The 20,558-nt window shown below is 57.9% G+C and overlaps 1 long non-coding RNA gene across 1 annotated transcript; it reads left to right on the forward strand.

The window, feature by feature from the left end:
* The first annotated feature begins 4,735 nt into the window (after positions 1 to 4,735).
* Positions 4,736 to 9,114, forward strand: LOC106694895. The gene is made up of 3 exons (XR_001345963.2): positions 4,736 to 4,818; positions 5,948 to 6,159; positions 8,954 to 9,114. It is a non-coding gene; the product is annotated as an uncharacterized LOC106694895 (long non-coding RNA).
* Positions 9,115 to 20,558: the final 11,444 nt, after the last annotated feature.

Consider the following 20,558-nt stretch of genomic DNA (forward strand, 5'->3'; position numbering starts at 1 on the left):
TCTGATTCGTCCTCCACTTCCTGCCCCTGCTGCCCTCGTTCAAGGCGATGAGGTCACCCCGGAATCACACCCCAGCAGCCAGGCCCAGGGGGTTTCCAGGCCCAAGGCTGCCCTCCTGCTCTTGGGGAACTGGCGACAAGGGGACTGGGGTCAAGGATCTTCCCTCCTCCCTGCCCTGCCGGACCCTTGGCTGCTGGGCCCACAGCTGAGTCCCCAAGAACTTTGCCACCAGCCTGGGTAGGGGAGGCCACGGCGGGAGGAGGGGGCATCAGGCACCCGTGGAGAAAGCACACGTGGAAGGACCGGGGGCCTGGGCAAGCTGGAAAAATCACGGAGCCCCACAGGCACCCGTTTGAAAACGACCTGCTGAGGGCCTGCTGCGTGCGGGCCCAGCGCTAGGCACAACGCCCGGGTGTCCTCCTGCGTGGACCGTCCACAGGAAGGACAATCAGCGCGTAAACAATAAGTGACCACAATCATTTTAGTTGTGACAAATGTTCTGAAGGAAACGGATCAGGGAGATCTCAAAAGCTGGGGGGGAGGGGGGCTGAGGGCCCTGGTCCAGGGAAGGTCAGGGAAGGCCTCTGAGAGGTGACATTTGAGCCTCTTGGATGACCAGAAAGAACTATTCGAAGGTCTGGGTGGGGCCGAGCCATCCAGGCTGGAGGAGGGTCAAGGACAGACGCCCAGAGAGAAGAGACTTGTCTGCCTGGGGCAGCGGGGAGTCTGGGACAGCACTCCCAGGGGCCAGGGGCCAGGGGTCAGGAGGCAGCATTCCCGGTGAGAGCGGCCCCTCCCCCGGGGCAGTGAGCAGGGGGGCCAGGGCCCAAGTGCACATTTAAAAAGGTCCGCTGTCTGCTGAGTAGAGAAGTGACTGCAGGGAGACCGGAACCTCACACCTGCTGGCTAGAGGGCGTCTTCAGGACTGACCCGCTTGCCTGGCTGCCTGGCGCAGTGGTTGAGCATCGACCTATGAACCAGGAGGTCACAGTTCGATTCCCAATCAGGGCATGTGCCCAGGTGGCAGGTTCGATCCCCGGTGTGGGGCGTGCAGGATTCTCTAATCATTGATGTTTCTATCTCTCTCTCCCTCTCCCTTCTCCTCTGAAATCGATAAAAAATATATTTAAAAAAAGGTTGACCCGCTTCAGTCCTCTCCTGAGTCTCTGAGGCCCAGAGAGGGCATGTGTCTTGCTCAAGGTCACACAGGGAGGCGGAGCTTGGCCTGGGGAACCTTTGACAGGTAGTAAGAGAAACTGCACCTGAAAAGGATGTGTCTTTTCTAGGACACCATGTCCGAGGCACTGCCCTCGCCCAGCCCCCGATTCCGCAGTCTGCACTGTGGCCCCTGCCCAGGCTCCTGTTGGGGTGCCGGTGGGCAGCGGGAGGTGTGCAGTCCCTGGGGGACCCGTGGGGGTCTGCCCTGCCTCTGGCCGGGCCCCGCCCACATCCTGTGGACAGGTGCCCTGACTCTGGCCCCTCCCACAACCCTCTCCAACCGCCACCCTCACCCCCATGCCCCTGCCCTGTGCATCTCCCAGAAGCCCCTGCTCTCCTGTTCTGCCAAGAATCTGGGGTTGGCAGGGAGTTGCGGGGGGCCTCTGGAATGTCGCTTTCCGGTGCCAGCACCAGTGTGCCAACCTTGGCAGAGGCCTCGGGGGCGGATGGGGGATCACCAGATCTTGTCTGGAATGGGGAGGCTGGCAGCCATGAGCCACTGGGGGTGGGGCTGGGGGTGAGGGGGCGGCCTGCCTGCCTCGTCTCAGGTGGGGGACACCCTGCATCAGAGCTGCCCTGACGACTGCCTTGCTCTCTCTACTTACCATCCTTCCAGAAGTGGGGGAGCTAGTTCCCTAGCAACAGTGCTCCCCATCACACTCGCCCCTCCTGCTGCCCACACCCACAGTGCCTCCAGGTTTATGCTTGAACCCTGTTGGGGGAGGGGGAGGGGGAGGTAGTGCTCTATGTTGCAGATTCCTACTAACCCTCCAGACCTGGGGGACGGGGGTAAGGAAAAGAGCTTTGGGCTGATCTAGGTTTAATGAGGTAACACCCCTCCCCGCCCCCCCCCACACACACAAGTGCACACAGGCCTGGCTGCTTCCCTCCCTCCTCTGCCCACTCCCACTCGGTTTTCCCATCCCTGACCACTTGCAGTGGTTCTCAACCTTCTGACCCTTTAAATAGAGTTCCTCATGTTGTGACCCAACCATAAAATTATTTTCGTTGCTACTTCATAACCGTAATGTTGCTACTGTTATGAATCATAATGTCAATATCTGATATGCAGGATGGTCTTAGGCGACCCCTGTGAAAGGGTCGTTCGACCGCCAAAGGGGTCGCGACCCACAGGTTGAGAACCGCTGACTTAGGGGAAGCTTCCCTCCGCTGGCCCCTGGGAGGGCCTGGGACAGGAGCAGGGGGAGGGGAGCACTGACTGATGAGGGGCAGGGGCTCCTGATGAGGATCCTCACTCAGGAGTCAGACAGACCTGGTTTGAGCCCTGGCCCCTCCAGTGACCAGCTGTGTGGCCTGAGGCAAGTTGCTAAGCCCCTCTGAGCCTTGATTTTCTCACTTGTCTAATGGTAATAATAGCAGTGCCTTCCGCACGCACGCACGGGGGCTGTTGGGACGTAGCTATTACTGTCAGCATTATCAGCTGGTGGGGAAAAGAGGGTGGGGGGGAGCTTGTGTCCCCCGAAGCGGCCCCAAGTTGTTGGAAGCTTCTGGTGAGGGTTAGGGGCAGCCTCGAGTGACCGGAGTGAGAAGGCAGCCGGCACCCAGACACCCTCAGCCTTTGCCTCTTGTGGCAGGACAAGCTGAGGTGCCGGTGATTCTCCGGGACCCCCCAAGCTCCCGGCTCTGCTGGTGGTGCCGCCGGGTGAGGCCTCCGTTTGCAGCCAGATGCCCTTCAGGCCTGGGGCACGGCCCCCCCCCGCTCCCCTCCGCCAGCAGGGCCCAGGCCAAGATGCCTTTATTTTTAAACCTGAGAACAATGCCTGGCCGCACCGCCTCCCGCGGAGGACAGCGCGGATGGGCTGGGAGCCACGTTTCCTGGGCCAGCACCCCTCACCTTCAGACAGGTGCCAAGGGGACACGGCCGCTTTCCCTCAGGGCGTCTGCTCCTAGAGTGCTCCCTGGGCCCTGTCCCCGGGCCGGGACAAACCCGCCCACCACAGGCTGACGGAGGCACATGGGTCCCATGGGTGCCAGTCCCAGGAGCGGTTTCAGGACCCAGGACACCTGGCCCCGCAGACTCACGCACCCTTCACCCCACAGGCTCCCAGGACCAGGCTGAGCACCAGGACCCCTCGGGGAGGCTCCCGCCTGCCCAGCGCCCATGATGCGCTGCTGCCCACTCCCGCTTCTCCACGCACGGCTCTCCAGAAAGGGGGGAAAAGGGGGTGTGTGCAGCGGAGGGCCATGGTGGGACCAGGGGCTCAACTCTCCCAAAGGGGCGGGCGAGTGAGGGCTGTGAGTTTAGCCCGGTTCTGCTATCAACTTGGCATGACCTCGAGCAAGACCCATGCCCCCCTTTCTCCATTAATCTCCTCTTCTATAATGGGGGACAGCGGGCCCACCCGCTCCCCTCTCAGGGTGGGAGACGTGCTGTGCACGTGTGTGGCACAGAGCCTCTGGGTGGCAGGAGACCCTGGAAAGGGGTGTCCCCGACACACGGTGGTGCCCATGGACGGCCACCGACACCAGACTCCAGAGCCGGACAGCTGGCTGCAGATCCTGGCTCTCCACGGCCAGGCTCAGACTGTGGGCACCACCCCCTCAGCACCTCTGTTTCCCCATTTGTAACCTGGGATCCTGAGGGTGCCTGCCTCATAGGGCTGGTGGCGAGACTGAGACACGTGCGTACAGAGCAGGTGCTCAGTAAGCATCAGCTCCTACTGTGTGTGCCGCAGGCCGAGGCGGGCATGTGCACGTGCGTGTGCGCCAGTCTGTATGTGTCTGTGCCCACAGGCTGTGCTCCCAGCGAGCGCGGAGGCCATAGAATGGGCGTGAAAGAGACGCGCACCCAGATTGGGGTATGGACTTGCACTTGGACCAGAGCCTAGTGTTGTGCGCGTGCCCTGGTGCCCGAGGATGTGTTCTGTTCCCAGGCCTCGTTCACAAGGACCCGAGCCGGCTTGAGTCCCCTCTCCCTGACATTGGGGTGGGAGCACAGGTGTGTCCACGTGTCGTCTCCACTGTCACCTCCTCCTGCTGGGACAGGAAGCAGCAGGCCCCCTCTCCCGGGGCCGGGCCCGGCTTCGGGGTGCTGGGGACCCACCTCAGAGGGGCACCCCTGGGAGGAAACATGCCCCTGAAAAGCTTGGGGTGAACTTGGTCTCTCCTGTCTCCTGCTCATGGCTCTCTGCAGAGCATCCTGCCTGTCACGTTCCCGTAGTCATTGCGTCTGCGGGCTCCCACCGCCCCCACGGGATGGGGATTTTGTCAACTGCGCCTAGAACGGCGCCAGGCACACAGTAGGTGCTCAACGAGCACTTGGATGGCTGAGGAGCCTGGGCAGGTTTTGCTGCTGCTGTCATCTCATCAAGGTGTCAAACCTCAATGCAAATAGGCGTGTAACCTCCGCCTGGGTCAGGACGTGTAACCTTTCGGTCGCCCTAAAAGTCCCTCCGTGCCCCGCCCCTTCCCCTGGCAGCCGCTGGCCTGCCTTCTGATGCTGTGGTGCTGCCCTTTCTAGAATCCCACGCCTGCATCTGAGGAGGTCACTCAGGCAGCCGCTGGGGCCGGGGGAGGAGGACCAGGAGGACGAAGGGCCCACAGGGATGGAGCGACGGTGACAGGCCTGGCTCAGGAAAGGTGAGGGGCACCTGAGCACTGGGTTTGAGAGAAGAGCCTCAGGCCCAGGTGAGCATCTGGCCCTGGAGGATGCGGCCAGGTTTCCTGACGGAGCGGCTGGCTGGCGGCCAAGAGGCCCCTCACGGCTCGGTTGGGAGAGAGATGTGCTCACAGCACATGAGCTCATGGGTGTGCACACGCAAGCACACCTGTGCACACTCATGGCCACAGGGACATACACACGTGTACACACAGGAGGAGGAGGGCAGCCGAGGCGCGGGCCCCTGGAGGCACGGCCACTCCGCGCCTGTTTGCGTCTTCTCTGTGGAGGAGACCTCTCCGGGCTGCACGGTGTAGCGGCCCACGGTTGGTGGGAAGCGGGGAGCGGAAGCTCCAGTTCACGGAGCCTGTCCCCGTCTGCAACCCCCACCTTAGAACAGAGCTGGTATCTGCTCTCTTACAAACGAGGAAACGGGGGCGTGAGGGGGCTGAGCAATTTGCAGTGACAGCACTCAAATTGGCTTTTCCAATCTGCGACAGGTTGCATTTCCCAGAGAGAACCACAGCCATATTTTTCATCCCACTCAGTCTTATAGTGGGACGCTGGTGTTCCTCCCGTATTTCCGCCCCTTGAATCTGGGTAGACTTGCACTTGCAGAAGCAATGTTTTGGATTTTGAGCTAGGTCCCAAAATGCAATGTAGCTTCTGCGTGGTTCTCCTGGGACACTGGCCTCTGCGGCTCTGGGCCGCCATGTTGTGAGGAAGCCCAACCAGCCCACGGGGGACCGGCCACAGGAGAGGCCCCAAGGAGGAGTGCAGGAGGGGAGAGAGACGCACTGCTCCCACCTGCTGCTCCAGCTCCAGCCACCGGCTGCAACCCCGCTAAGCTCATCCCAAACTCCTGACCCACAGGAACGAGGAGAAACAGAAAAAGTATTCTTATTGTTAGAAGCTACAGTGGGGCCTTGACTCACGAGTGTCCTGACTAATGAGTTTTTTGAGATACCAGCTGTCTCTCGGCCGATTTTTTGCATTGAGTTGATAGAGTAATTTGAGTTAACGAGCTCCTTAACGAGCTCGGTCTAGGAATGAATTAAACAGGTAAGTCAAGGCCCCACTGTACTAAGTTTGAGTTGGTTTGTTACACAGAAGGAGTTCATTGGAACCCAACCCATTGCGAATCCTGTCTGGCCGATGATCAAAAATAATCCAGAATCCAACTGCTTCTCACATCTCCACCCACCTCCCTTACCTGGGCCGCCATCATCTCTTGTCCGGACAAATGCGGTCGCTCCTGACTGGCCTCCCCGCTCCTGCCCGCCACCCTGCAGTCTGGCCCCGTCACCTCGGATCAGAATGAAGTGAGTTACTGCCCACAGGACGGTGCCTGGCACACGTCCAGGGCTCAGCGCTGTGCTGTGTGGGGCCGCTGTGTGCCAGACACTGTGCTTGGAGCTGGGGATTCAGTGGCGAACGGGGTAAACCAAGCCTCTGTCCCCAGGGAGCTTATGCCCTGGAGGGGACAGGCACTGAGGAGGAGCAGGGGACATGAAATGGCAGGCAGGCACGATGGCAATGACGAATGTTGGGGGTAGGGAAGACGGATGGGGATGGGGGGGTGCAATTAGAGGGAGAGGGAGACTTCTCTGGGGAGTGACATTTGAAGAGGTGCATGATGAAAAGAAGCCCAGCCAGCCCACCGGAGAGGCCCTGTGAGGCCGAGGAGGCAACAGGTGCAAAGGCACTGAGGTGGGAATGAGCCGGATGCCTGGGAGAACCAGGGACGAGGACAGTGGGAAGTGAGTGGGGAAGTGAGTGGTGGGAGATGAGGTCAGAGCAGCTGGTTGCTGGGTCCACTTCCCTCTCCCCCTTCCGGCCTCCGAGGGACCAGCACCCTGACCTGAGCTGGGGTGCTGCTCTGCCACGCCAGCTCCTGCCTTGTGACCTCCGCCCCACCCAGCCCTCAGCCCCACTTCCCCTTCCAGCTGCGCCCCAGGAAGGCAGCAACCGCATCCTTTTCTCAAAGGCGTCCCCTCCCTCAGCCCTCCAGAGTGGACGGCGGGGAGCAGCTGACCCTCAGCCTGTGGCTGACTCCCTTCATGTACTTTCCGTCTGCCTTCCCGTCCATCACCCCCCCCCCCCCTGACTGGCCCTGGTGGTGCCAGACCCTGACAGCCTCCTCTCCTCTCTAACCAAGCCTCCCAGAATCCATGGGGTTCCCCAAATGCATCAGCCATTCCCTAGGCCCAGAACGCCCTTTCTCCCTCCTCCCTCTGACCAAACCTCAGCTGTTACCTCCTCCCAGAAGTCCCTGGGTTGTGAGCGAAAGATGTGCCTTGCTCATCTCTGTACCCCCAGGGCCAGGCATAGGGCTTGGCAGCAAGAAAAATCTTAGTGCCTAACAGGATGAATGAATAAACGAATGAGTGAACAGGGCGCGGTTCCGGGCCAACCGGTCCATTATCCACGCGTGTGTCCTGAGCATGTGCTGGGCACAGACGCCAGGGATGACTCTGCCGGACAAACCTGCATTCACGTCCAAAGAGCCCGCTCCCCAGATCCGGGGTCTGGAGCAGGTCTGGGCTCGGCCTCACTTGCTGTGTGACCTTGGGAGCCCTGACCTGTGCTGAGCTGCTCCTCGTTGCCAAAACGGCAGCTGGCAGAGGCTGCCCGATCGCAGCGCATCGCAGTCACAACGTGGACTCGAGCCAGACAGCCTGGCTGCCCACCCCGGCCCGAACCCCCTGCTGGCTCTGTGACCTTGGGCCCCGTCTCTTAACCTCTCTGGGCTCCTCTCCACCACCTGTGAGTGCTGAGGAGCGCCGGGCTGGTCCCCCAGAATGGCTCCCTGCGGCGGCCCCTGCAGAAAGCCCAGCCCTGGCAGCCCTGGCCCAGCACTAACCACGTGGTTAATTAGACCACGATGAGGTCGGAGGTCCTTGAGCTGTGCCGGCACGGATGAGGGGTTTGTGCAGACACCTCTACTGCGTGTCAGGCAGGAGGCTGGGAGTGTCCCAGACTGAGACTCTGAGGCTGCTGGTGGCGCCAGGGACGGGCGACTCTCACCCCAGGCTGGGCGTGCGCAGGCTGCTGGTACACACGGCCCCCCTGAAGCAGCCCCCACCCTTTTCCGAACTGCTGGACCCTCAGAGGGGTCAGTGATTGAGCGTCGACCTATGAACCAGTAGGTCACAGTTCAATTCCCGGTCAGGGCACATGCGGCTTCGATCCCCAATGAGGGCGTGCAGGAGGCAGCCAGTCAATGATTCTCCCTCATCATTGATGTTTCTCTCTCTCCCTCTCCCTTCCTCTCTGAAATATATATATATATAGTGACAGATGGTCACTTTTTGAGAGGAACTGAGGGTAACCCCACCATGGCAGACTGAGCTTCTAGAGCCCCACCGGGAAACGGCCCCCACCCCACACCTCCCAGGGAACGATGGACTAGGACCGAGGTCACAGGCCAACGTGGAAGGTTCCGGAGACCCCAGCGTGTAAAGTTGCCTCTCAGGTTCTGGGGCCCCTGCCTGGAGGGTCTGGATGAGATGTCCTCGCTTTAGACAGAGAGGTTAGGAATCTGAGTGAGCTCTGTGCCCAGAGCCGGTGGCCCAGGGCAGCTGACACAGGAAGGTGAGTGACTCGCTGGGACGCGGGACTCTACCCCCACACGGTGATGTGCTCCTGGAAATCACCCTGATTCTACTTTCCAACATGAGTCAGGGACACCTGCACCTCCGGGGGCCAAAAACACCCCCGGGGCTGGCTGACAAGGATGCTGACATCTTCCTGAGGCGTCTGATGCGCAGCTGGCCTTCCCAGGAACGGCTAGTAAACAACCATTCACTTCACTGGGAGTCCCCACAGCCTTATAAAGCCGAGTTCCGGTCCTGTCCTCACCACCCCCTGTGAAACGGGGGGCCAGGCCTGTTCGACGGGTGATGCCACTGACGCCCACAGGGTCTCACAGGCAGCCCCGAGTCTGACACTCGGGTGGCCAGCCCCAAACCCAGAACCCAGAACCTTTCCTGACACCCGGAGGTGACTTTGACCTTCCTTCTGGGAGACTAGGCAAATCTCAGACCAGCACCCACTCCCACTCCCCAATCCCAGTTTTTATTTCTTCTTTTTTTTTTCATGGCTTTACCATCAAAGCAACAATACATGTCCACTTATGAAAGTCTGAAAAATGCAGAAAAGTCAAAATAAGGAAGAAAAATCACCACCCACAGCCTCACCGCCCAGAGACAATCATTGTTCAGGTTTGATGTATTTCCTTCCATAGTGTTTTGTTTGGGGACTTTTTTAAAAACATGGCTGAGATCATACTGTGTATTAAAAGAGAAAACAAAATGGTGGTATCCTGCCTTTTGACTTGCCATTCTATCACGGCACATTTCCATAATTCACTCTCCGTAACCCCGATTCTTTTCCTCTTCTCTGAGTCTCGTTTTTAGTGGATGCCTGGTGTTTTGTGAAGTGGAAGTTCCATAGTTTATTTAGCCGTTTCCTTATTGTTGCACATCTTAGTTAGTTCCACTTTTTTGATGTTATAAATAATATATTTTGGTAGATCTTTGTATGGAAAGCTTTCCTTTTCCATGTATAGGGGTGGCTCCATGGCTGGGATGGAATCACTCGGTCCGTGAGTCATATGCGTTTCTGCTGCGCTCAGACTGTTTTCTGAAGGACCCGGGCCATTCTACAGATGAGCAAGGAGAGGCCCAAGAGGTGCCATGAACTGTCCCTCAGTCATGCCTGAGACCCTTCCTCTGCACTTCACCTCTCTCCATCACCACGTGTCCCTCTACTCACTCACTCATTCATTCATTTATTCAAAGGATATGGTGCACCTACTGTGTGTCTAGGCCCTGGAGATGCTGCAGTGAACAAAACAGACAAACCCCTTGCCCTCCAGGTATTTCTATCCCAAAGGCTGGAGGGAAGGAGTAAACAGGAAAGAGAGCAGGTGCATTTGCACCTGCCTTTGCATTTGTCTATATGCAAATCAAGATGCTCATTTGCATCAGGATGCTCATTTGCATCAGGATGCTCATTTGCATCACTATGATCATTTGCATATCAGGGCCATGGGCCTTCAAAAGCCATATTCTAATCCTGTTCCATATCAGAGGCCAAAGGCTGCCCCTGGACCAGAGTCCTGACCAGTTTTCTTGACCCCAAATTATTTTCTAAAAGTTGGCCTTTCCTTAAACATTGGGAGATTTCAAAGGAGGCTGGGTTTATGCATCTCCTGGACACTGCACACCTGGCCACGCTGGGCCTGATTCTCAGATGGTCCCTGGGAACCAATCCTCTGCAGAGGCATCCCCACTGCGCAGGCCCTGCCTGGCCACCTCGACCCTGTGGCCATCCCTCCCACACGCATCAGTCCATGGGCCTTTCTTAATGTGAGCGGGGCCGGAGGGGCTCAGTAATAAGAACAATCACGATAGTAACACTGTGATAAGTAACGAGAAGGTGAAGTCTCGAGGGCCAGGTGATGGGCCTGTAAGGACAGAGGCCGGGTTGGGACTGGGCAGTCGGGCTCCGGCATCTGGCGGATGGTACACCATGGAAGCCGTCAGGGACCAGGGGTCCCACAGGTGGGCAGACAGCCCTGCCTGGGCCACAGGAGGCTCCGCGGAGCCCCCGGGACGGCACAGGCCCCCGAAGCAGCACTGAGAAATGAACCCGGAGCTGGAAGTGAAGTCAGAACGGAGATCTCCCATCTCCTTGAGCCTGGAGCGCCCTCTGCTCAGAATGCCCTCTCCCTCTTCCTTTACCTGCTTAATGCTTACTCTTGCTTAGATGATAGGCCTCCTCCTCCGAGAAGCCCTCCCCCAAGGGAAGGTTTACAGCTGGCCCCCGATCCCTGGTCCATGGGGCCTGGCCGGGTGAGAGGGACTGGACCATCAGCAACACCCACATCCTCAAGTTCCCACAAGCCACCCCATGGGAGAACCTCACTCCCCAACCCCGACCCCTGCCTCAGCTCTGTGCGGGTTAGGAGAGAAAGGGAGCGGGAACAGTGACACAGGACGGTGGGTGCGGCTGGGGGCCTTGAATCCTGGTGCTATCCCAGCCTCAGCGTTCGCTCACCAAATTCCTTAACCTCTCTGTGCGTTTCCTCACCTCTCACACGGATGATGGCGTGCTTCGCTCCCAGTCACTGGGAGACGTAGCTGGAGCAGGCCTGGCGCGGACGCCCCAGGAAGCACTCACCCTGTTATGAATGAACAGGGAGCACCCACGGGGTCATAGGTTCACGGGGGCAGAGGGGTATTAGAGAGCCCCAGCCCCACTCCCCCACTTTACAGCTGAGGAAACTGAGTCCAGACAGGAAGGAGGCCAGGCCTGAACAAGAGCCCTTTACCCCACTCTAGTCACTGTCGCCAGCTGCCCTGGCCCTGGTCCTGGGTCCTGGGTCCTGGGTCCGGGTCCGCACCCGGAAGGAGTTTCTGATAAGAAGAGACCCAGGGACCCATGGGTGAGCAGCCCCCACCCTGGCCCCTGCCCTTAAAGGGCCAACGTGTGCCTTCTGTCCCTGGCCCTCCAGGGCCTGCTCCTTGAGCATTCACCTCTCGGGGAAGGAACCTTCCCCCCAGAGACCGCCGGCCCTGGCCCTGGAGGGAGGGGGTGGCTTCCTGGCCTGAACAATGGTGCGGGATGTCCCTCAGCCGGCGTGCAGGGGTGTGGGCCATCTGATGAGGATGCCATGACCATTCGGGAGCACAGGGGATGTGGAGATGGGGCTGGAGGCCGTGGCATCACTGGGGGTCACTCCTCAGCCGTGTTCCTGTGACAGGGGCCTCTCACCGAGCCTCGGTTTCCCCACCCGTGAATTGGGGAACGACAAGAGCATCTACCCCAGAGGGAGGTAGTGGTATTAACCCAGTTCTTTCTGTAAAGGGCCTAACCGAGTGGGCGGGATCAGAATTCACACGCAGGTGAAGTCGGGCAGCGAGGGCAGCCACAACCACCCTTGAGAATCTCACTCCACTGCTTCCTGCTCTGTGGCCTTGGGCAGGTTGCTTCATGTCTCTGTGCCTTTGTCTTCTCATCTGTAAGATGGAAGAAGAGTTGTGCCTCTGCAGAGGGGTGTCTGAAGGTTCACTGAGTTAACAGAGGTGAAGTGCTTGCGGCACGCCCGGCCCCAGCGTGCCCATCATCATTAGAACCTCCTCACCTTCCGTATGAGCTTCCTGTGGCTGCTGTAACAAACGGCCATAAACGTAGTGACTTCAACAACACAGTTTTTGGAGATCTTACAGCTTCGGAGGTCCAGATGTGGGCAGGGCGGTGTTCCTCCTGGAGGCTCAGGGGACGATCGGTTTCCTGGCCTTTTCCGGCTTCCAGAGGCCCCTGCATTCCTGGGCTGGTTCCGTCTCTGAAGCCAGCGACGCCGTGGCTGATCTCTGCTTCTGTCGTCACAGCTCCTCCCTGGCTTCGACCCTCTCCCCTCCCTCTATTTTTTTTTCTTCTTTTACTTTTTATTTAGAACTCACCTTAGCTTTGGAGAAGTTATCGAGATAACTCAGGGTCCCGTGGCCTCGTCACCCCAATTCCCCTCATGTGAACACCTAACATAACTGTGCTGCCTAGTGAACACATGACACTGATATACCCTGTGAACCACAGCCTCCACTCAGGGTCCCCAGCTCTGCTACCCGGGTCCTTCCCCTGTTCCAGGATCCGTCCGGACCCCGCGTGGCACTGGTCGCCACCCCCTTCGTTCCTTCCATCTGTGCTCTTCCTCACTCTTCCCCGCCGTGGCCACTGTTGAGGAGTGCCGCTCGGGTAGTTTGTGAAGTGTCCCTCCATTTGGTGTTTTTAAAACAGCTTTATTGAAATATAATTCACACACCATACCTTTAAAGCACACACTTCCCAGTACAATTCAATGCTTTGGGTTTGTTATATTATTAAATTTCTAAACTTACAGTAAAATATATCTAACAGAACATTTGTCATTTTTAAATGTACAGTTCAGTTTATCACCTCTTTTTTAAAAAATGTTTATTACTTTTTTAATATATATGTTTTTATTGATTTTTTTTTTTTTGAGAGAAAGAGAGAGGGGGATAGAGAAATAGAAACGTCATCGATCATCAGCTGCCTCCTCCACGGCCCCTACTGGGAATGGAGCCCCTGATCGGGAGCCGAACCAGTGATTGCTTAGTTCCTGGGTCGATGCTGAACCACTGAGCCACACTGGCTGGGCAGTTTGTTGTCTCTTATAAAGACCCTGGTGATTATACTGGGTCAACATGGATAATCCAGGCTAATCTCTCATCTCAAAGTCCTTAACTTAGTCACATCTGCAAAGTCTCTTTTGTCAGTAAAATGACATAGTCACAGCCCTAGCTGGTTTTGCTCAGTGGGTAGAGCATCAGCCTGCAGACTGAAGGGTCCCGGGTTTGATTTGAGTCAAGGGCACATGCCCAGGTTGTGGGCTGGATCCCCAGTAGGGGTTGTGCAGGAGGCAGCCGATCAATGATTCTCTCTCATCGTTGATGTTTCTATCTCTCTCTCCTTCTCCCTTCCTCTCTGAAATCAATAAAGAAATATTTTTAAAATAATAATAATAATAAAATAAAAGTTTAAAACAAAGAAAATGACATAGTCACAGATTCCAGCAGTTAGGACACAGCCATCCTTGGGGGCTGTTACTCTGTCTGCCACACCTTCCTCGGACCCACCAGCCACCTCACACCCCTGATTACCTGTCTGCCCGTGGACCTGACCTCGGAGAGCAGGGCCTGCCCACCTCCCCTGCTGCTGTGTCCCCGGTGCCTAGGACGAGGCCTGGGAGACCTGAGCACAGGAAATGGCCATTGTAGTCCAAAGAGGTCAAATCGCAGCAGTCTCACCAGGGCCCCCTTGTTAGGCCAGCACAGCCTCAGCCCTGGGCACAGAGGGGCTGGCTCCTCTCAACCGCCTGTGCAGAACAGCCGCTCCCAGGCCCATTTTACAGATAAGAAACCGAGACCACACACACACACCTGCCCCCCCCCCCCCCGCCCAGTGCTAGGGGATGTGGGAGACCCAGGAGGCAGGTGGGTGGCAGTTCCCACCCAGGTGTCTCTGCCCCCCAGGCTCCCCACCATGACACCGTTGGCTGGGAGTCACCAGGAGGCCTTGCAGGTTGCTAAAATCTTGAAATACAGCACGAGCAACTGGTACCTAACCTCTGCTCCAGGCCTCCTAATGCCCGCCCCCCACGCTGCCAGCACCTCCCCCAGAGCTCCCAGGCCCTCCCAAGTCAGTAACACCACAGCCTGTCCCAACAGGGGCGTCTCTGGACCTGCTTCCAGGCCACCTGACTGGCCAGTGCCTGGGCCACGCAGGGTGTGAACTACTGTAACTCTCTCCCTGGCTCTGGCACATAGTAGGTGCTCAGTGAGTCTGTGCTGAGTGAGTGAAGAGGGGACTTGAAAATGCTTGAGGGCCCCTTACTCCTGCACCACGCTTGGTCCACGCAGACTCATTTCTGTCTCCCCCTGAGGCCTCGGCGATGCAGTAGTGCCCCCCCCATTTCCCGGGGGCCAGTGGGTATGAGGGGGTCAGAACAAGAGGGCTTTGAGGCAGCTCTATCTCCGGAGGGAAGTAGAGGAGATAACGCAGCTTCTCACGTTCCCAGCTTGTCCCAGACCAGAGATAACCCGGGGAGACAGGGTGCCGGAGCCCTACCCGCCGCGGGCCACCCACCGGCCCCCGGGTCTCCCACGGTCCCACCAGCACAGACTCCAGGCTGAAACCTGAGGAGCCGCTCGGAAGAGCCGCCGAGACGGACAGATGATAAGTGGGGCCAGAGCTGGTGGGGAGGGGGGTCGGTCTCCAGTGTCCCCAGGAAAGTGACCCGTAGGCTGTCGCCGCCCTCCCTAAGCCTGGTGCCACCCACACCTCCCCCAGGAAACACCCTGAGCCGCCCCGGGGCACAGCCCCCACCAAGGAGCCCTGAGCAGCGGCCCAGCCCTCTGGCTGACTAGGGAAGGAGCTGGAACCAGAGAGGTTGGGGGGCGGGAGGGGGGGGTGTCACTCAGCACCTTGATGGTGGAGTGAGGGCTCGAACCCAGATGCCCTGGCTCAGCACACCAGACAGCCGTCCTCACACAGAGCCCCAGGTCCGAATTCTAGAGGGTGGGGTGCGGCACTGAGAGGAAGGGGCACATGGGCTGGGGAGGAGCCCAGAGCTGGGAGCGGGACACCAGGTTCTGCCCTCGCTCTGCCCTAACTCACAGGGGCAGCTCAACACAGTCCTGAGCCTCAGTTTCCCCATCTGTAATGGAGACAATACTCACTCCCATGTGTGCTGCCCAGGGAATGAAGTGATTGAACTTGCTCGAGGGCCTTAGGACAGCGCCCAGCCCCTCACAAACCCCCTGCGGCCTGGCCCTGTGCTATGGCTCTCTCCCCTCTCTCTCTCTCTTGCTCTCCTGGGAGCTCCGTGAGGGCAGGGGTGAGTGTACTCAGCTCTCAGCACTGGGCCCAGGCTCGCTGTGTCCGCCCCTCCAGCAAGTTTCCTGAGGTGATGGCCACGCTGTGGTCAGCGCTGGCATCAGGAAGGCCCGGGCTGTAGGGGGGCAGCACCCAGGGCTGGATGGATGACTGACGAATGAACAGTGTAAATGAGGGAATGGATGAATGAGTGAATGGATTGAATGAATGAATGAGTCAATCTGCTCGGTTTCTTACCAGAGGAGGGCTCTCAACCTAGCTTCCTTTTCAGCCTGCCCCCGCCCTGCCCCCTTGGTAGCTTCCAGCCGCACCCCCGCTCCCAGGTGGAAGCAGCAGGTGGACAGTGGGGGGGACGTGCTCATCCAGGGACCAATGTGCTGCTTCCCGCAGACCAGCGCCCAGGCACTGCCCACCTGCTCTCTGCCCGCCTGAGCAAGGTCCCCCTGCAGGCCCCGCACCTCCCAGCATCTGGTGCCCGAGAGAGTGCAGGTTGGCCGAGTCCCAGACAGAGACCCCGCCCACAGCCAGCCCCGCAGGCCAGCGACTGAGGGGGAGACCCAGGAGCCTGGAACGGCCAAGCCCTCACCTTGCCTTCAGTGAACCCACTTGCAGCACCAAATCCGACCCTCACAGCAGAATGAAGGCATTGGCAGATGCCCAGCTGTTGCGGCTCAGTGGTTGAGTGTTGACCTATGAACCAGGAGGTCACGGTTCAATTCCTGGTCTGAGTATATGCCCAGGTTGTGGGCTCGATCCCCCGTAGTGGGCATGCAGAAAGCAGCCAATCAATGATTCCCTCTCATCATTGATGTTTCTATCTCTCTCTCCCTCTCCCTTCCTCTCTGAAATCAATAATATATATATATAGATTAAAGGCATGGGTAGATGGGGAAACTGAGGCAGACAGAAATAAGACCAAGAGTTCAGATCTTCCAGTCTGCAGTTCCGGGGGTGGGGATGGGACTCCCCATACCTCCTGTCCCCCCACCACACACTCACCCACACCCTCCACTCCCACGATTGTGTAATGCATGGGGCCCTTCCTCCTCAGATACAGTGCCATCCGGGGAATTACAGGATGACCCAGTAATTCCCCACCTAAGTTTATACCCAGAGCTCGCCAGCCCTGCCCCTGCCATCTCTCATTAGCTTCTCTGAACCTCAGCTTTCTCATCGCCATTGGTGGAGCTGATGATAGTACAAACCTCATGATGTTGTGAGAACTGGATGAGTTACTGCCATTTGAATAGACATTTTTTCCAAGACGATCTAATGGCTAATAAGCACATGAGGAGAGGATCAACATGATCAGTGGGTGGGGAAATCAAAATCAAAACCATGATGAAATCCCAGTTCACACCCACTGGGATCGCTCTAGTCATAAAGACAAATAGTAACAAGTGTTGGCAGGGTGTGGAGGAATCGAAATCCGCATGCCTTGCTGGAGGGCATGTAAAATGATTCAACCGTGTTGGAAACAGTTGAACCGTTCCCCAAAATGTTAAATATAGACTTACCAGGTGACCGGTAGTTCCCCACCTCAGTCTATACCCGAGAGAAATGAAAACTTGTGTCCACACAGGGCTTGTACGGGAATGTTCAGAGCAGTTTTCCTCATAACAGCCAAAAAGTGGAAACACCCCCAAGGCCTGTCCATGGACGAGTGGATAAACCAAATGTGGTCTGTCCATACGATGAAGTGACAGTCAACCCTAAAAAGAGTAAAGTGTGCCCTGACCAAGTGGCTCAGTTGGACCGTTGTCCCATACACCAAAAGGTTGTGGGTTCGATCCCTCGTCAGGGCACATACAGGAGGCAATCAACCAATGTTTCTCTCTCACATTGATGTATCTTTCTCTCCCTTCTTCTCTCTCTAAAATCAATAAACATATCCTCAGGTGAGGATTAAAAAAATAAGTAAATAAAAGGATGATACATGCTACAGCATTTTGCTAAGTCAAAGAAGACACCTATTGTATGATTCCATTTATATAAAATGTTCAGAACAGGCAAGCCAGGGAGAGGAGGGTGGTGGTCCCATGGGCTGGAGCAGGGGGATGGAGTGACTGCTGGTGGCACTGGGACTCTTTTGGGGGCGATCTAAAATTAGATTGTGAGGATGGGGGTACAACTCTGTAAACTCACCAAAGACCACTGAACCAGACACTGTAATGAGTGAGCTCTACGGTTTGTAAATTATCTGTCAATACATCTGTGTTAACAAATGAGATGCTCCCAGCCTCCCGCTGGGGGTCTAGTTAGAGCCCAGCGAGTGGCAGCAGCTCGGATGGAGTTCCTGTGATTGGCATTATCATCTCTTTTGTTCTTTACAACAACCCTGTGAGGTAAGGCGAAGTGAGGTTAGAGAAGTGGGGTGTCCGACACGGGAAATGATAGGACCCCCATGCCTCCTTGGCCTTCTGGGCAAAGGAGAGCAGGGTGGGGGCAGCCAGGACAGCATGTCCAGGGGAGGCGGGCTGGGGGCACCCTGAGCTGTGTTTCACGTGCCAGACTCCGTAGTAGACGGGGTTGGGGGGCTGGCTGCAGGGGCCCCAGGGGCTGACTCTCCCACCGTTCCCAACTCCAGGCCTCTGTTTTCCCATCTGTCTCAAGGGCTCTGGCAATGGTTTTCAAACTGTGTTCCAAGGCACCCTGGGGCCAAGAAGAGGTTTCAAACACCCCTGAGAGAGGATGCTCCTGAGGTCCCCCCGGACTCCACCCGCATCCCTGCCTCCCTTCAGGCCTGGCCCAGCCCTGAAGGCAGGATGTGGCTGCCAAATGTAGGTGGGGAAGAGGAAGGCGTGGGGGGTCGTGCACAGGAATCTGCATCCTGGGGACCAGGAGATGGGAACTCCAGGTGCCTGCAGCCCAGCTTCCGGCTCCAGCCGAGAAGAAGCCTCAGCAGCAGCTTCCCAAGACGCAGCCGCCTGGCTCGCAGCCCAGAGCGTGTCCCGGAAATGGTGCCGGCACTTCCGCTTCCCTCCTGCTCGGGGAGACACTCTGGAGCCTCTTGCTCAGGAGCGGTTCCCCAGGCCTGGGTCAGCTGTGGCTCCCTCTACCGAGCCCCAGGCACATCAGAGGGTGAGGCTGGGCCTGTGGGCAGTTCACAAAGTCCCCATTAGGTTTGTGTAACTCGAACCCTAGTGTCAAAGACCCTCCTGTGGAGGAATGAATGCAAGTGAGCAATGGGGAGGGGCGGGGCCTGCGGTCAGGCGGAGCGCCCTTGCCCCATCCAAAGGCCTCCAGCAGCTGTTGTGAGACTTTTGATTTTTCAAGAGCAACCAGAAACCTGAATTTCAATGTGAAATCTCCAGATGTTGGGAAAACTGGGGGAGTGAAACACATCCACGACCAGGATACAGCCCCTCGGCCACCGTTGGCAACATTATCTCCTTGGGGATGCGGCCACCATCTTCCCGGTGAGAAAACAGGCAAAGAGAAGCCAGATGTGCCAGCCTCCCGGGTGGTGTGTAGCGGAGCCCAGACCCCCACCGTGTCTCCCGTTCCAGACCCCGGGCTCCCTGCTTTAGTAAATAAGTAACCCTCCCATCTACCGCCTGGTTAAATTGATGCTGGAACCCCCATAGGCCGCAGCCACGGAACAGAAGGAGGAAGTGCTGTCTGTCCTGATGCAGGCCTTCCCCAAGGGGAGAGAGAGAGTCGGTCCATATTCAACCGTGTCTCGGAGAGACTCCAAAACTGGACCAGAGAACCAGGTGGGAGGGAAACTTTTCACTTTTCAAAATGCTTTTATGTATTTTGATTGTTGGGCCTGAGGGTGTATTAGCTCTTCAGCTAATATGTAGTTTTTGTTTGTTTCTTTTATTGTCCCTTCTCCCCCCTCATTCTCTGGGCCTGGGACATGAGGGGGATCTGCCAGTGTCCCGGGGCCTGGGGCCTGGGGCCAGCAGCTGCTGGGGAGTCAGAGCTGATGGGGGAGGGGAGCTGCCCCGAATGGCCTGCGGTGTGCCAGGCCCCTGCACATCAGCCACTCCGATCTCACAACAAGTCTGTGAGGTGAGGCAGGTATAACCCCATTTCACAGATGAGGAAACTGAGTCACACAACCAGGAGTTGTAGAAGCTGGCTCAGAGCTCAGGGGCAGGTTCTCAGGGTGTTCCTGCTCCCCACTAGGTCTCAGCCAAGGATTCACAGCCTGGGGCCTGTCATTGGCCCAACCCCAGGCACCGGCTCCTTCTCAGGTTCCTTCCTGAGAGCTGGTGGCAGGTTTCTGGCTGCCCCAGCTACACCCTCACACTCCTGCCCACCCAGCTGGGCTCAGCAGCTGGTTTCCTTCTGGGCATGGCTCAACCTCAGGTCCAGAGACCATCTAGGTTCCAGCCAGGAGCTTTTCCGGCCCTGAACCTCCAGTCCAGCTGGGGCTGCACAGCTCCTGACAGAGCCTGTGTCTGGGGATCCCCCAGTGCATGCTGCCCAAGGTGGGATTTGCACCTCAAGAATTCATGGTGTCCCCTTAGACAACACACAGCATCGCCAGGAGGAGATTAGCGTCCCATTGATTCCTCTGATTGGAGACCAGAGAGTTTAGGCCATTAGCCTAAAGTCACACAGCAGATGAGGCAGGGCCTTGGCTCCCCTGTGGAGAAGGACAGAAGGACACCTGCTGTGACGGGGAAGGAAGGAGTGAGGGGCCGCAATGGGACAGGGAGATGGAAAAGACGCACTTTCCTGCCCTTAGAAGCTCCGGCTCTAGAGACAGAAAACAGGCTTGACTTCCAGATGAGCGGCCGAGACGGGGTGGGAAGTTCGGAGGACGGCCAGGCCAGCCTGCGGTCAGCGAGGGCTTCCTGAGGAAGGGGCTAGGGAAGCCCAGGGCCAGTGCAGCTAAAGTGGGAAGTGCCTTCTTCGGGGTTGACAGAACCCTCCAGAGGCCAAGGGTATGGCCAGACCAGGGCTGGGAGCCCTCAGGGGCCTCCAAGAGGGGCTTTCTGGGCGGAAGGGGAGGTAGGTCCCTCAAGGTGGAGAACGCGGTCAGGGCTTGGCCATCACCAGCAGGTGATTCCTCCTGGCCTGTGCCTGCCCTGCCCAGAAAGATGCCCCCGCCACCAGCCAGTGGTCAGGCCTGGCTGTCCAATGCCCCCTGTGCTGACTCATGTCCGCCCGGCTGGCCCTGGCTGCAGGGAGGGGGCGGACCCCACTCCATGCTTGACCTTATCAGGCCTTGCTTGTGTCCAGTGGCCTGGACGTGGGCAGGGCCTTGGCACTTCCCCACCCCCTCCCTGCCCTGGCCGAGCAGGGCCTGCATGAGCTCATGGGAGCCCACGGCAGGGAAGGGCAG

Source organism: Myotis lucifugus, unplaced genomic scaffold (assembly GCF_000147115.1).
Source record: "Myotis lucifugus unplaced genomic scaffold, Myoluc2.0 scaffold_709, whole genome shotgun sequence".
NCBI classification, from domain to species: Eukaryota; Metazoa; Chordata; class Mammalia; order Chiroptera; family Vespertilionidae; genus Myotis; species Myotis lucifugus.